This window comes from Vicia villosa, linkage group LG2 (genome assembly GCF_029867415.1).
Source record: "Vicia villosa cultivar HV-30 ecotype Madison, WI linkage group LG2, Vvil1.0, whole genome shotgun sequence".
Taxonomy (NCBI): Eukaryota; Viridiplantae; Streptophyta; class Magnoliopsida; order Fabales; family Fabaceae; genus Vicia; species Vicia villosa.
In genome coordinates, this window is record NC_081181.1 from 162,568,632 (window position 1) to 162,585,636 (window position 17,005).

Genomic DNA, 17,005 nt, shown 5'->3' on the forward strand with positions numbered 1-17,005 from the left:
TCTTTAGGTTGCATTTGAGGCGAAAGCATTGGCGTACCGCGAGGAAGTTTCTTACCATTCGCGAAACAATAAAGGCGTCGAGCTAACGACGTTAAACGAGCGCTTGTTGGGAGGCACCCCAACGGTTATATTTTTCTGTTTTTCTGTAATTGAGTTGTGTAGGTGTTAAGTGGTGGCTCATTGGAAATTCTGGTCTTTTTAGACTGGTTCTGTTTTTCTGGTGTAGCGCGCGCCGCGCGCTATGTTGCTTCTGGCCAGTGACCTCTTTTTAACGGGTCACTCGGCTTACCTTTTTTCCACTTACACCAAGGCTTTCTAGTATAGTTTTTATAGTTTTATATTTCAATGTTTTTTTTGTGTTTAGTTTCAAACTTTGGCTCGTTCGCTTGTGGTCGCATTTGGTAATTCTCCAACTTTGATTGATTCAACAAGCCGGTTGTGCGGTAATGATTGATCGACTTTGTACGTCGCTGTAATACGGTGAACTAACTTTTTATCGATCGAAATGTCGCGGTAAGCAAGAGTCGCCACCGACTTTTATTTTATCCAAACAAATTCGGAAAGGCAAAAAGAAACAGAAAAAAACCTTTTTAAAGAAATCTAAGTTCGGGGGGTAATTTATGCAAAGGGAAGGTGTAAGGCACCCTTTGCATCCATGGTTTTCCATGGGCTCTTAATTGCTTTGCTTGCTCGTTTGTTTTTTTAAAAAAAGGTAGATGAAAGAAAAAAGTGGACTTTAGCTCGTAAATGAGCGTAGCCAGTTTTCGAAGAATTGTGAGAAAGAATATTAAAGATGAGCATTGCAAGGCAATTAGGGGCAATTACCTTAAACTCAGATGATAGGTCTCTTTTTAGCCTTTCAGAATGAAAGGGTCTATCCTTGCCATAAGAGGGCAGGAAGCCTTTCGTTTGGAGGTTGAAGGGTCGTCGAAGCATCCTTTGCCATAAAACTGTCCCATGCCATAGAAGGGCAGGTAGTCTGAGGCAAGGATCAGAATAAGCCATTTTTCCGTTAGGCAACCAGAAGATACCTCAGCCATTTTCCGTAGGCAACATCCGAGGGTCGGGGTCATAATTGTGTATCGAAGGCAGCATCATTTAGGGTCGCATGACCTTTTATTATCGAGGCAGCATGGCTGAGGTATCCTCAAATTCGAGGGACATAGCTTATTCTGCAAAAAACACAAGGCAACAGGCAACAGAGAGGTTACCCAAAAGCGTGCGTGTGTGCACCAATCACGTGATTATATTCAGAAAATTATCTTATAATTAATTATCTACATTGATTTAAGGCTTGCACTCCCTAAGATTACTAACCACACAATAATATAACAATAATAATGGGGAAGGGAAATTGTAACCAGCGGAGGAGAGGGGAATTGAAACCAGCGGGATATAATTAAAAATTAAAACAGAAAATATTAGAGTTTAGGGTTACCGATACTCGTAGCTTTGGCAATTGACAAACCCTGAAGATTGGGAAAGAAAGAATAAACAGAAAAATGGGTGAGTGCATTATCGGTTCAGAGGCAATCATAGTTAACCCTAATTAATAAAATAACAATAAAAGAAAAAGGGTAAAAGAAACTTAGCTTCGATTGACGAAGGTTTATAGTCGGAGGTAGCCTGAAGCATTGACTCTGACCATCTGAGAATTGACAGAAGAATAAAATACAGTGAGTGTATGGCTAATTCAACGACAATTAAGGCTAACTCTAATTTGGAGGGAAGAAACAAAATAAAATAGAATGAATATTTAAAATAAATATGAAATAGGACTTAGCTTTTAATTTGATCTGATATGGTTTGTAGTCGGAGGAACTCTGGGGGTAACCCTGAACGCTAGAATTAGGTGAATTAGGTGCGGTCGACTCTTGAAGGTCCACCATGGGACTGCAGCCTCTGAAACGTTGGATTAATCCGCGCATGCATAAGCTATGAATGTCTGCAAAGCAGTCCAATGCTCACGATGGTAGTACCTCGCAAAAACAAGAAAGTGGTAGTAACAGTGTATAAAAGAATATATGAGTAGTGGAAACATATGAACATATTGTTAATCGAAAATTAAACAAACAAAACAAAAAAAAAAAAAACTAAATTAATACATGAAACAAAATATTTTTGGTATTTTTTATATGAGAAATATAATCTAATAAATATAACTAAATAAAATGTTTTGATATTTTTGAAACTAATATAAAACTAAAATCTAATAATCCTAAGAATTTTTGAAACTATTATAAAAAGTAACTAAAATAAGTTTGTACTTTTCTTTTTATTGCCACGTATATATTTTTTAAGTAAAAAAAAAGTTAGTATGAGAATTGTTAGTATTACCACATATCATTGTTACTGCAACCAAAGACAAAATACATTGAAAAAAAATGACGCCACCTCTCATTCTTTTAGTAAGTTCCAGCAACACAAAAGTAGAGTAAACTCACCAAAAGACATTATTAATGAACAACAAGAATCGTTGAAGCTGAGAAAATACCATGGATTAAGCTTCGCCGACATTAGTTACTGGATCTGCAGATTATGGTGGTGCATGGAGTTGTCACGGTGGACGTCCGGTGGATCTGTCGGTGCTTCAAATCCGGAGGGTAGTCGACGGGGAATTCGAACGGTGATCCCTGTGTTTCGGTCTTCGTCGAAGCTTTTTTGTTACTTGTCTGTACAGGTTCTTCATCTTGTCTCTCTGCTAAATCTATCTCTCTCGCTCGATGAAAACAACAACAATAAAAGTTCAAGTCTCTTGCAACAATCCAACACAGTTTCACAATCAAATTCAAAAATCAACATGAAATCAAAAACAAGAGAATGATTCACAGTCAACCGAAAATGAAATTGAGGGAAACGATTACCGATTTGAATTTGGGATGGCGTCGCGTTGTTGTTGCTTGTGCGATGCTTCGAGTGTTCACGGATCGGAATCGTTTTGAGGACGGACACGTTGTTACGTTATGCTTTTGTAGATTACAATCGATTCGGTGGTTCATGAACCTGCAACGAAATATCAAGGCAGAATAACACCAACATGAAGATGGATTAATAGCTAAATCAATGATAATAGAGTGTTAACTGTCAGGCTTTGAATCTTGTGATGTTGGTGAGATTATGGTGTTGTTGTGATGTTCTTGGTAAAGTTTTTTTTTGAAAAGAATGATCTGGATTCTGTTGTAAAGGTTCATATTACATGATGTGTTCTTGGTTGTTTTAGTGGTAGTGAAAATTGTGAGTGGACTGATAAGGGTGAATTCGTGAATGGTATGTAAGAAAAATTCCTTGAAAGTGAAAGAGGTGAAAAAGTCTATATAGTATAAGGGTTAGTTTGAAGAAAATTGGTGTTGGTAAAATATACGCGCAAGGGTTTATTTACTGGGTAGAAAAAGTAGGGTTCGAAAAAGAAGGGTTGAAATTGTCGGTCGAGAGTCGTCCCCCCATGGAATAGGTTTGGTACTATTTATATAGTAAAAAAAAATAGGGTAAACTAAATAGGGAATTAATAAAAATAAAATCACAATTAAATGACCAAATTAACAACTTAAATATTTGTTTTGATTTTTTCTAATGATAGAAAAAATCAAATCAAAAACTTTAATGTTAATTGTCTTGGATCTAAAATTAAGCAAAAATTACTACTTTTATTATTTTTTGAATTTTTGTGACTATAAAAACATAAAAATAGAAAAAAAGTGAAAATAAATATTTTTTAAAAAAGCTTAATTAATAAATACGAAAATTAAAATTAAATTATTAAAAAACTTATTTTTTGATTTTTGAATATAAATGAAAATAAAATTAATACTAAAGTTAGAAATCAAATAAAAATGGAAAAATGTTAGTAAGTGGGATTCGAACTCGGAACCTTGCACTTGCAGACCTTACACTCTTACCAAACGCACCATCACTTTTATTCGTAATAAAGTGGCCTTCATAAATATATGAGGGCAAATTTTTGGGTATGACAGCTGCCCCTGTTCAATTATCTTAAACCTGAAGATGTAGAGTGGTTTGTATGCCAGTCGGTATCTGAAAGTGGAAGATGATTGAACACTAGAATACCAAGAAATTTGCCCTATTTGAAGTAGGGACTTTTGTCGGAGATGGGCTTGTAGATGCCATCTGATAGTTGTTGGAGTATAGATTGTTACACAATTTCTGCTTTTGCTGTCTTCCCTCTTTTGAATGTTGAGGAACCGTCAAAGGTATCGACTTAAATTCGAAGCATATTGTTGAGGCACCGTCAAAGGTATCGACTTAAATTCGAAGCATATTGTTGAGGCACCGTCAAAGGTATCGACTCAGATATGCGGATAGATTGTATAAGGAATCGTCAAAGGTGTCGACTTATATCTGAAGTATGTCGTTAAGGAACCGTCAAAGGTGTCGACTTAACTCTTGATGTGGGTTGTTAAGGAACCGTCAAAGGTATCGACTTAACTCTGAAGCATATCATTGAGGCACCGTCAAAGGTATCGACTCAGATATGTAGATAGATTGTATAAGGAACCGTCAAAGGTATCGACTTATATCTGAAATGTTGATCATTAAGGAACCGTCAAAGGTATCGACTTAATTCTGAAAGGTCGTTAAGGAACCGTCAAAGGTGTCGACTTAACTTTGAAATGGATTATTAAGGAACCGTCAAAGGTATCGACTTAATTCTGAAAGGTCGTTAAGGAACTGTCAAAGGTGTCGACTTAACTCTTGTAAATGGAGATAGTGGTATCCTGAAAAGTAGAGGTTAGTTTTCTTTATGCCATGTCATGATGCATGCAATGTGTTTGTGTGACGGGATTCTCAAAATAAATGAGGACCTCGTATGTTATGTATGCAATTGTCGCGCTGTTTTATGTATTATGTATGAACGTGTATGCAATTGTATGAATATGTTTATGACATATGATATGCGAATATGATTTATGTTGTCCTGATTGAGAAAATAAATCTCTATATCCTTGTGATTTTATTGTCGGATCTTGTCTTGAAGATGCTCAGCTGGTGATTTATGGTTTCTACTTGGGGATGATTAGTAGTTTGATGTACCCTGTTTTTAGAGATAAACCATGTTGGAGAAGAGCAACATATTGGATGACCGGTAATGCGGAAGATGTAAACTCTGTTGGGGAGTCATGTCTTTGTTGAGACGAATATGTTTAAAGATGTCTTCTTAATGATTACTCTGCGGGGAGGTGGTTTTGTGAACCTGGCTCTGTGGGGAGACATGGGTGTCTTGAAAGTTGCCCCCAGTATCATAGTAACTTACTACTTGGTTCAGGACACGCCACTGAGTATTGATCAAGATGTTGAATTTGGACTTGCATAGATTTGCCCCAGTTAGCAGGAACTTTGGAAAGATTCGCCTCGCGAGGACTTTATGAGATGTTTACTATGGGCGATATGCCCCCAGTAATCATAGGCTCATGACAATATCTCACGTTGATTGGGGAGTAGTTTTAGATATACTTGGATGCATGCCCCTGATTGTTCGAGCATCCATGAGAGATTCTCAGAATCTTGACTTGATTGCCCCAGATTGATTGGACGAAAACATGTCATGCCCCTTGTATACGTAAGAGACAGGGCTTCCTTGGAGTAATTTTGTCTGTCGGGATAACTTTCAATCATTAGTTGTACCCTGTGCAAATTCTTTCTGTTGCTAACATTTGAAATTATGTAGCAGAATATGTTTAATAATGTATTCATGAGATGCACTGCATACGTTTGTCTTGAGTTTGTTGAAAAACATTAAAATTGGATATGTAAAAGCATGATGTTTTATAAAAACGTGATGTTTGTAAAAAAACGAAGTGTCAACTCAGCATTTGTGGTAAACCTTAAGGAGTCAGGATACCTTTTTTTGTGACAGTATGCTTTCGAACTAACCATGCTTCAATTAGGACTTTTAAGGGTTGTAACGTGGCTTGGTTCACGGTTTAAGAAACAAAGGATAATGGCTCAAAATTTGATTGTACCCACCCCTCTTCGTGATGATCTTCAGTCCTAAGCTCAGTCAACTCAACTTATGCATTCAGGTTCCAAGAGACTTTTGGATTTGCGCTTTTGATAACGATGATGGTTTGTAAGCTAAGAGAGCCTTTGAGATGGCAGTCACTTCTTCCTTTTGGTAGTCACAACATTGTGTTGTTCAGGAATTTATTGACTTCTCTTTTTCATCTTTTTGATATCCCTAACTTTTGCCTGAACTGTCTATTTTGAGATTGCAGTCAGCGGGATGCCTTGATTTTTGCCTAAGTCATCTTTTGATTTTTGATTTAGCAGGCTTTTCTTTGTATATATGTTTTTTCCATCATTTTTCTTTTTGAAAGATATTGACTGCCTTGTTTGATGATTGATGAACCATCATTGTCTTTTCGTTGACATCTCCAACACTCCTTTGATGTGTGCGGATGAATGCTTGTGATTGAAATCCTTGTTGAAAGGTGTACTGAGTGATTCTCTTAAAATAGAATGCACAGCCAAATTAAACTGAGAACTACCCTGCCCCAGGTTATGATCAAGGGTTTCAATACAAAAAAAAGAAACTTCTACTTCTTAGGCTCAAAGGGGGTTGACGAGGGATTAACATCCTTATATCTCCGCTGTTTAGGAATCGAAACAATACCTGTACATCGTCAGCATAGTCCGCTCAAAAGCATACTGTATGAGGTTGCGGTATCGTTTTCGTCATCCTCCCTTAAAAGACTTACAACTTTAGCGGGAGTTGAATATCACAAAACACATGCAAAGTAAAAACATAATTTAAAATGAGTGATAACGAAATAATTTATTCAAGACAAACATATGCAATGCACTGATGATGATTATTAAGACAGATAATGTCTATCATAATTTTGAATGTTTAAACAAACAGAATAGAAATTGCAAATGAAAGTAAATCTAATGATCTAAAGTTCATCCACTCTAACATTAATCAGTCTTGTCGTGATTGTGCATGGGAGCAGTGATTATTACAGGAGTCTTGGGATGAGGGAATTCAATTTCACCAGCATCGATCATGTCTTGAATCTTGTTCTTTAATGGCCAACAATCATTCGTATCATGTCCAGGGCTATTGGAGTGATACGCGCACCTCGCATTAGGCTTATAGCTAGGAGCGAAAATGTTGGGCTTCACAGGAGGATCCCTCAAAGTAATTAGCCCTTTCTTCAACATCTGTTGTAATGCTTCAGCCAAAGTCATGTTGATCTTTGTGAACTGTCGTTTAGGTACCTCTGACTTGCGCCTTTGTTGTGGAATTGGTGTAGAGATCAGAAATGCCCCCACAGATTGATTGTGTTCATTGCGACCTTTCCGATTGTACACAGCCTTAGTCATGTGAGGTTCTTCAGGTGAGTTGAAGTCAATGATCTTTTCATCAATTAAGTCTTGAATCTTGTGCTTTAATTGCCAACAATCCTTTGTATCATGACTAGGACTATTCGAATGATAAGCACATCTCGCATGGTACTTATACCCAGGAGTGGGGTTGGTAGGAAATGAATATGGAGGTAGTAGAGTTATCAAATTCTGATTGAGCAGTTGTTGGAGAACTTGAGACAGCGGTATATGTAATGGAGTAAAGGACCTCTTAGGCTTGGATCTCTGATTATCTTGACCACCTTGATGCTTATGTTGATTCTTCCCCTTCTCGATCAGAAGTGCCTTTAATTCTTCTTGCCCCTTGGCCAAGTTAAGGATCAAAGCTTGGAATTCAACATTCTGAGCTTGGAGATTTTTGACAGATCGTTCAGGATCCATGATGCTGAAATAAACAACGAGGGAGGATGAGAGACCTATTGTAATAAACTGTTATGCGATGTTATGGATGCAAATGCAATGTTTTCAAGGATCTGTAGGAATTTAGTTAGCAACATTAAAATGGTTTGGTCGCGTCCTTATTTGAAGAAATCTGAACTTTGTCTCTGAACGTCTTTCTTTGAGAATCAAGCTCACCATATCGAGTGGGTCATCGCCTCTGATTCGGGATACTTCTAAATTTGAAGGTATGTGGCTAGAGGAAAATAAATCCTCTTTCCCCTTGCTAAGTACTGCGTCTTTGAATTGGAAGGCATGTGGCTAGAAGAAAATAAATCCTCTTGCCCCTAGATAGGGATTCAGTCCTTGATAAGAGCACCTGAAATTGCGCGCCCTAAATTCCTAAGATCCTTGAAAGGGTTAGTTAATTATGTTATGCTTATGATGTCATGATGTCATGATGTTATGCGAATGCAGTTCATTAGACTTAGTGCGAGGTGGTAAGGACAAACAAGTCCTTTCAACAAAACCTGCAAGGAAATGAAAGTTAGTAGTAAACACAAACAAGTCACACCAATCACGCAAGTCACACAAGTCACACAGTTTTTGGCTTAAGGCTTGCATGGAGTCTGATCAGGTGTCCTTCCCAAGGGTATTTCTATGGATGAGGGGATTTCAGCAACGGGTTCTACCAAGTGACTCAGAATTGTCAGCCCCCTCTAAAGCACCCTCGAACATGGTACATGCATACCACGCAATGATACTTTAGAAAGAAACCTATCTGAGCTGTAGTATCGGGTAGCGACCATAACTTGGCATGCACCAAGAATAGCCCCCCCACTACGTTCCTAAAAGTTAGGATGGGTTAAGGGTTACTAAAGGTCCTTGAGCTCCGACGCACCCAAAGATACATGCATAAACCTCTCTCATGCAAAAGAGGTACACAATAACCAGTGGAGGCCTAACTCAAGCGCGAACTTCATTTTGACCAACCCCAAGCATGCACAAGGGGGGTCTCCATGACTATGCCGCTCCTAATCTTAAGTGTTCTTGAATCCGGGAATAGGATTCGTCCTTCAGTTTTCCCAAGACAACCCTGAAAAAATAAAACAAGCAAAGCAAACAATAGAAAACATTTAAATGATTCCTAAACTTTTAAGGTAACCCCTCTTTTATCGAATTTAAATCCCCAGCAGAGTCGCCAGTTCTGTAATACGGTGAACTGACTTTTTATCGATCGAAATGTCGCGGTAAGCAAGAGTCGCCACCGACTTTTATTTTATCCAAACAAATTCGGAAAGGCAAAAAGAAACAGAAAAAAACCTTTTTAAAGAAATCTAAGTTCGGGGGGTAATTTATGCAAAGGGAAGGTGTAAGGCACCCTTTGCATCCATGGTTTTCCATGGGCTCTTAATTGCTTTGCTTGCTCGTTTGTTTTTTTAAAAAAAGGTAGATGAAAGAAAAAAGTGGACTTTAGCTCGTAAATGAGCGTAGCCAGTTTTCGAAGAATTGTGAGAAAGAATATTAAAGATGAGCATTGCAAGGCAATTAGGGGCAATTACCTTAAACTCAGATGATAGGTCTCTTTTTAGCCTTTCAGAATGAAAGGGTCTATCCTTGCCATAAGAGGGCAGGAAGCCTTTCGTTTGGAGGTTGAAGGGTCGTCGAAGCATCCTTTGCCATAAAACTGTCCCATGCCATAGAAGGGCAGGTAGTCTGAGGCAAGGATCAGAATAAGCCATTTTTCCGTTAGGCAACCAGAAGATACCTCAGCCATTTTCCGTAGGCAACATCCGAGGGTCGGGGTCATAATTGTGTATCGAAGGCAGCATCATTTAGGGTCGCATGACCTTTTATTATCGAGGCAGCATGGCTGAGGTATCCTCAAATTCGAGGGACATAGCTTATTCTGCAAAAAACACAAGGCAACAGGCAACAAGGCAACAGAGAGGTTACCCAAAAGCGTGCGTGTGTGCACCAATCACGTGATTATATTCAGAAAATTATCTTATAATTAATTATCTACATTGATTTAAGGCTTGCACTCCCTAAGATTACTAACCACACAATAATATAACAATAATAATGGGGAAGGGAAATTGTAACCAGCGGAGGAGAGGGGAATTGAAACCAGCGGGATATAATTAAAAATTAAAACAGAAAATATTAGAGTTTAGGGTTACCGATACTCGTAGCTTTGGCAATTGACAAACCCTGAAGATTGGGAAAGAAAGAATAAACAGAAAAATGGGTGAGTGCATTATCGGTTCAGAGGCAATCATAGTTAACCCTAATTAATAAAATAACAATAAAAGAAAAAGGGTAAAAGAAACTTAGCTTCGATTGACGAAGGTTTATAGTCGGAGGTAGCCTGAAGCATTGACTCTGACCATCTGAGAATTGACAGAAGAATAAAATACAGTGAGTGTATGGCTAATTCAACGACAATTAAGGCTAACTCTAATTTGGAGGGAAGAAACAAAATAAAATAGAATGAATATTTAAAATAAATATGAAATAGGACTTAGCTTTTAATTTGATCTGATATGGTTTGTAGTCGGAGGAACTCTGGGGGTAACCCTGAACGCTAGAATTAGGTGAATTAGGTGCGGTCGACTCTTGAAGGTCCACCATGGGACTGCAGCCTCTGAAACGTTGGATTAATCCGCGCATGCATAAGCTATGAATGTCTGCAAAGCAGTCCAATGCTCACGATGGTAGTACCTCGCAAAAACAAGAAAGTGGTAGTAACAGTGTATAAAAGAATATATGAGTAGTGGAAACATATGAACATATTGTTAATCGAAAATTAAACAAACAAAACAAAAAAAAAAAAAACTAAATTAATACATGAAACAAAATATTTTTGGTATTTTTTATATGAGAAATATAATCTAATAAATATAACTAAATAAAATGTTTTGATATTTTTGAAACTAATATAAAACTAAAATCTAATAATCCTAAGAATTTTTGAAACTATTATAAAAAGTAACTAAAATAAGTTTGTACTTTTCTTTTTATTGCCACGTATATATTTTTTAAGTAAAAAAAAAGTTAGTATGAGAATTGTTAGTATTACCACATATCATTGTTACTGCAACCAAAGACAAAATACATTGAAAAAAAATGACGCCACCTCTCATTCTTTTAGTAAGTTCCAGCAACACAAAAGTAGAGTAAACTCACCAAAAGACATTATTAATGAACAACAAGAATCGTTGAAGCTGAGAAAATACCATGGATTAAGCTTCGCCGACATTAGTTACTGGATCTGCAGATTATGGTGGTGCATGGAGTTGTCACGGTGGACGTCCGGTGGATCTGTCGGTGCTTCAAATCCGGAGGGTAGTCGACGGGGAATTCGAACGGTGATCCCTGTGTTTCGGTCTTCGTCGAAGCTTTTTTGTTACTTGTCTGTACAGGTTCTTCATCTTGTCTCTCTGCTAAATCTATCTCTCTCGCTCGATGAAAACAACAACAATAAAAGTTCAAGTCTCTTGCAACAATCCAACACAGTTTCACAATCAAATTCAAAAATCAACATGAAATCAAAAACAAGAGAATGATTCACAGTCAACCGAAAATGAAATTGAGGGAAACGATTACCGATTTGAATTTGGGATGGCGTCGCGTTGTTGTTGCTTGTGCGATGCTTCGAGTGTTCACGGATCGGAATCGTTTTGAGGACGGACACGTTGTTACGTTATGCTTTTGTAGATTACAATCGATTCGGTGGTTCATGAACCTGCAACGAAATATCAAGGCAGAATAACACCAACATGAAGATGGATTAATAGCTAAATCAATGATAATAGAGTGTTAACTGTCAGGCTTTGAATCTTGTGATGTTGGTGAGATTATGGTGTTGTTGTGATGTTCTTGGTAAAGTTTTTTTTTGAAAAGAATGATCTGGATTCTGTTGTAAAGGTTCATATTACATGATGTGTTCTTGGTTGTTTTAGTGGTAGTGAAAATTGTGAGTGGACTGATAAGGGTGAATTCGTGAATGGTATGTAAGAAAAATTCCTTGAAAGTGAAAGAGGTGAAAAAGTCTATATAGTATAAGGGTTAGTTTGAAGAAAATTGGTGTTGGTAAAATATACGCGCAAGGGTTTATTTACTGGGTAGAAAAAGTAGGGTTCGAAAAAGAAGGGTTGAAATTGTCGGTCGAGAGTCGTCCCCCCATGGAATAGGTTTGGTACTATTTATATAGTAAAAAAAAATAGGGTAAACTAAATAGGGAATTAATAAAAATAAAATCACAATTAAATGACCAAATTAACAACTTAAATATTTGTTTTGATTTTTTCTAATGATAGAAAAAATCAAATCAAAAACTTTAATGTTAATTGTCTTGGATCTAAAATTAAGCAAAAATTACTACTTTTATTATTTTTTGAATTTTTGTGACTATAAAAACATAAAAATAGAAAAAAAGTGAAAATAAATATTTTTTAAAAAAGCTTAATTAATAAATACGAAAATTAAAATTAAATTATTAAAAAACTTATTTTTTGATTTTTGAATATAAATGAAAATAAAATTAATACTAAAGTTAGAAATCAAATAAAAATGGAAAAATGTTAGTAAGTGGGATTCGAACTCGGAACCTTGCACTTGCAGACCTTACACTCTTACCAAACGCACCATCACTTTTATTCGTAATAAAGTGGCCTTCATAAATATATGAGGGCAAATTTTTGGGTATGACAGTCGCAAGGTACTCATTTATCGCTTTCTATAGCATAGCATGTTTAGGAGACTTTTCATTTGTACAATTTTCATACTATTCATTCTTTTTGCATAACTTGCTCATGACTTGAATCACAATTAGTTTACCCTTTTTACCATAAATGTGAGGTGGATTTCCATTGTGTATATATGCGAGTGACCGACATTTCTTGTTTTGACTAGATATTATTATGTTTAATCTTTCGTCTGTATTGATTTTGTGAATGCACGAAAGTGATCAAGGCATTTTGAGCACAACTACCATAGCCAAATGTCATTTTACCTTGTGAGTGTGTGACTATTTGTAACCCCTTTTGAGCATTTTTGTCAGTATCCATATTGTTTTTGCTTAATGCTTGTCTATGAGCATTTGGTTTTCATTTGTGTATGGATGTTTGATTCTTTGTTTTCTTGAACCCGCACCTATGATGTTTAGATGGATTTTTACCTTGCCTTAGAAAGTAGGGAGTATTCACTTTATGTTATGGTTGAATTCAAGTTGGGGAGAAGATGTTTGCCTCTTTATGATGTGATTGATATGAGGTAGTGAAAAAGAAAAGAAAAAAATGTGAAAAAGAAAGAAAAGAAAAAGAAAGAAAAAAGAGAAAATGTTTGAAAAAGAACATAACAAAAAAGAGTTTGGAATGAAAGTGTGTAATAAGTATTGTGTTTTGGTGTGAAACGTGTGGTTAAGAAAAAAAGTTTATTCGAGAATTCATTGCGTGAAACTTTGTGGATTGATTGCTCCCTTAGGTTTAGACAAGTTTTTGTTTCGATTAGCTTTAGGACTTATCACTTGTTTGTTAACCGAGCCACATTACAACCTTGAAAGCCCTTGTGATTCGTGCCGTTGCATTTTCAATACTATTTTTGGATGAATGCATAATTTTGTCTTTTGTTTTCAAGATTGTTGGATAAGTGTTCAAAGTCCTCCTCACCTTTCGGTGTTTTTCATCTACCGATGAGTTTTTGCTAGGCGTGATTCATTATTGAGCTTGTTTTGTTTTAGGATGTTTTGTATGACTTTTTGTACTTAGGAATCGTTTCATTTTCATGTTGTCGTTGTAGGATAGTGGTAAGTATTTATTTTGTTCGTACGTTTTTGTTTGAACCGTACAATTGTTTCGTTTTTCTAAACTTTGTTGATTCTTGATTCTTTGGATTTTTACTTTTGCGATTTGAGTGTTTTGCCCTGTTTGAGGACAAACAGATTCTAGTTGGGGAGAGTTGTTAAGTGCCAAATTGTAGTTATTTTGTGTATGTAAATAGTGGCACTTATCGACGCTTTTTGTTAATACCATTTGAATAATCCCCCGTTTTTGTGTAATAATGTTTGCTTTACGAATACTTGTATTCTCATACACTTTTATACCGTTTGATAGTTTTGTTGTATTTTTGTAGGTATTCTTGCGTTTTCGAAGCCTTGAGGAATAAAGTGTCGAAGGCACGACTGCGAGAGCAAGAGGAAATAATTCAGCTGTTCTGGTGTAGGGCGCTTCGCGCGCTGTAGGGCGCGTCACGCGCTCTTGGAGTTTGAAGAACATAAGCTGGCAGAAGTTTGGGCGCGTCGCGCGGTTTTTAGGGCGCTTCGCGCGTTAGGGCGCTTTGATACATAAGTGAGAGCATTGAGCGCGTCGCGCGCTGTGCGTAAATCAGTTTGTATAAATAGTTTATAATAGTTTTTTTTAGGTTTTTTATCACCTCTTCTTGACAAGTTGAGCTCTGATCCTTTCTTGGTGGTTTAGAGGTTTAGGAAACATCATTGGGTTCGATGTCATGTGGATTGATCATGGATCTGTCTCGATTTCATTGTACCGATGAGATCTTTCTGGTTCATCTTCTCTCTTCCCTTTGTTTCATTCCAATGGTGGGTGTTGTATGTATGTTTCTACTCTCATTGTATGTATATTTGTGGATCTTGGGATCGTTTATATATTCGCTTTACAAATCATCATTGTTGTTGTTCTTGATCTTTTTGGTTAAATGCTCTGGATTTGTGTTGTTGCAGACATGGACACCATAGATCTTGATTAGGAATGATAACTGTTAGTTTCTGGGTTGCAGACATGGATTTAGGACTAACAATCGTTGTGGGTATCGAATCTAATGCCTCTGTGTTGTTTGTGTCGGTGGAGAAATCGCTGATGTGAATAGTACGGTTGAGCTTTCGTCGGTGTTGCAGACATGGACACCGATGTGGCATCTCGAGTGATGCCCGGTGATGTTGATGCGTAATGTGAGTGTCGAGCGATAGATCTTTAGATTTAAGAATTTGACGGGTAGAACGAAATGCAATTCCATAACTATTTCTCTTAGGCTATTGAGATTGTTTATCTGCTTTTATTTACTTTTCCCGCATTTACCTTTCCGCACCCAAATCATGAAACTTAGAACGCGAGATAGTCGAACGACAGTTCTTCTCACCAATCTGTGTGGACACGATAATTCCCGGATAAATACTTCCAAATCTTTTGTTGCTTGCCGCTTTACCGCCACAACAGATACATTGTTTTACTTTGCATCCAATTTGGATCTTTCATCCTTTGAAATATGCATAAAAGCCTTACAACCAAATACTCTCAAATGATCATACTTGACATTATTTCCAAACCAAAATTTGTCTATAATTTCACTGTTAAAAGAAATACTAGGAGTGAGATTAAGAACATGCACTGCCATGTAAAGTTCCTCGCCTCAATAATGATTCGAAAACTTAGCTTCAGAGGGCATACACCTTACTCTCTCAATTAGTGTTTGATTTACCCTCTTTGATAAACCATTCAATTAAGGAGTTTTAAGAGGAGTTTTTTCATGTGCAATACTATGTTGCTTGCAATAGACATCAAATGGTCCACAATAGTCACCAAATTTTCGAAACAAACACATTTCATCTTCTCTCCTATCTGCCTCTCTACCAAAGAATGGAATTATTTGAACTTCTCCAACAATTGGTCTTTTGTCTTCAAGGCATTAACCCATAGTTTCCTGGAACAATCATCAATAGAGGTAACAAAATAAAGTGTACCGCTAAAGAATTTTACCTTTAATGGACTACAAACATCAGAATATACCAATTGAAGCAACTTCAACTTCCTTGTTGGAGGATGTCTCTTGAAAGACACTCTAGTTTGTTTACGAGTCAATTAATGAGAACACTTTTCCAAATCTGCATTCTTTAATTCTGGAAGAACATCATTTTTTGCCAAAACATTCATCCCCTTTTCACTAATATAACTAATTCTTCAGTGCTAGAAAGACGCTTCTATATTGATAGTAGTCACAATGTCCCTAGAAACCAAAGCTTTTTTCCAATATAGTTTAGAAATATTTCCCCCACTATCCACAACCAAGTTACCTTTGTTGAGTTTCCACTTTCCAAAACCAAAGTGATTATCATAACCACAATCATTAAGCATATGCACATAGATCAAATTAAAACGAATATCTAGAGCATATTTGACACCTCTAAGAAACAATTGCATTCTCTTGTTGGTTTGCAAGCAAACATTACCAACACCAATTACCTTAGATACACCATCATTATCCATCTTCAACACTCCAAATTTATCAGAAGTATAAGATGTGAAGAAATCATTTCTTGGTGTAACATGCAATGTGTAGGCGTGAAAAACACTAGAAATTCCCAAGCTACTCTAGTCCACCCGCCAAGGTGATTTCGCCTCTCTCAATCGAGGTCTTAATCCACTATAACCAAACTGATTACAATTGCACGGGCAACCACCGGTAACTAACACTACACAAGCTACCGCAAGTGACTAACTACAATGCACAAGCTACCCACAAGTGATTAATCTTGCACAAGCAACCGCCTGTGACTGACTCTGCACAAGCAATCGCCTATGACTAATCCCTGCACAAGCAACCGTCTATGACTAATAAACTTTAAGACTCTCTAGTCCTAAACTTCCGAAGACTACTAACCAACAGGTCTCTTGAGGCAAAAATTAAACAACAGTTTGAATAAGAGTTTTTTACAGTATAAGTGCTTTTACACAAGCTGAATGTAAACGATATATTTCAAAACTAGACTAAGAGTATAAAACTATGAACAGTTTTCTCAAATTGGATATGATCGTGAATTAACAACTTTGTCTTTAGTTTTCAAGCCCTTTATATAGCCAATACAATAATATATTCGTTGAAGGGCAGTCCTGGAACTTCCAGAGAATTGGCGGCTTGAACGTAGTGGGAGACAAGATATTACGCAACATTCGTCTTTTCTTGGTAGTGGAACGAAACATTTGTCTGTACCTTGTACCTCGTACTACATAACATTATTTTCTATTCTTCTTGAACTTCAGAGGCTCGCAACATGAGTTAGAAGAAAAGAAAACAAGCTTTGGATCTTCAGAGCTTCAAGTCTTCAAAACCACGTCTTCAGAGTCTTCAACACTTGGTCTTCAAAACAATTTGTCTTCAGAAACTTGAGTCTTCAGAACTTCTAGTCTTCAGAGTTTTCAGAACCACATCTTGAGAGTCTTCAGCACTT

General features: G+C 36.9%; 1 long non-coding RNA gene across 1 annotated transcript; it reads right to left on the minus strand.

Annotated features, from left to right (window-relative positions):
* Positions 1 to 500: 500 nt before the first annotated feature.
* Positions 501 to 12,430, minus strand: LOC131652793 (uncharacterized). The gene is made up of 2 exons (XR_009298805.1): positions 9,945 to 12,430; positions 501 to 7,768 (listed from the first exon to the last, which is right to left on the minus strand). It is a non-coding gene; the product is annotated as an uncharacterized LOC131652793 (long non-coding RNA).
* Between the last annotated feature and the right edge of the window lie 4,575 nt (positions 12,431 to 17,005).